This window comes from Mastomys coucha, chromosome X (assembly GCF_008632895.1).
Source record: "Mastomys coucha isolate ucsf_1 chromosome X, UCSF_Mcou_1, whole genome shotgun sequence".
NCBI lineage: Eukaryota > Metazoa > Chordata > Mammalia > Rodentia > Muridae > Mastomys > Mastomys coucha.
In genome coordinates, this window is record NC_045030.1 from 77,015,105 (window position 1) to 77,015,412 (window position 308).

Below are 308 nucleotides of genomic sequence, written 5' to 3' on the forward strand. Positions count from 1 at the left end.
CTCTCTCTTCCTCTCTCTCTCTCTCTTCCTAGGCTCTTCAATGTGGATTCCAAAGACTGAAATCAGGACCCCATACTTTCCAAGAACTTTACAGATAGAGTTATATCCCCAGCACCCCCCCAAATTTTAAGTTTTCATGATTAAACATTAGAAATAAAACAACAAGAACAAGACCGCCAGGCAGTGGTGGCACATGCCTTTAATCCCAGCACTTGGGAGGCAGAGACAGGCGGATTTCTGTATTCGAGGCCAGCCTGGTCTACAGAGTGAGTTCCAGGACAGCCAGGGCTATACAGAGAAACCCTGTC

The 308-nt window shown here is 46.8% G+C and overlaps 2 protein-coding genes across 5 annotated transcripts in view; one reads left to right on the forward strand and one right to left on the reverse strand.

Moving 5' to 3' along the window:
* Positions 1–308, forward strand: part of Dkc1 (dyskerin pseudouridine synthase 1) — an 87,300-nt gene that overhangs the window by 9,707 nt on the left and 77,285 nt on the right. The gene's annotated exons all lie outside the window — the stretch shown is intronic.
* Positions 1–308, reverse strand: part of Mpp1 (membrane palmitoylated protein 1) — a 144,000-nt gene that overhangs the window by 2,910 nt on the left and 140,782 nt on the right. The gene's annotated exons all lie outside the window — the stretch shown is intronic.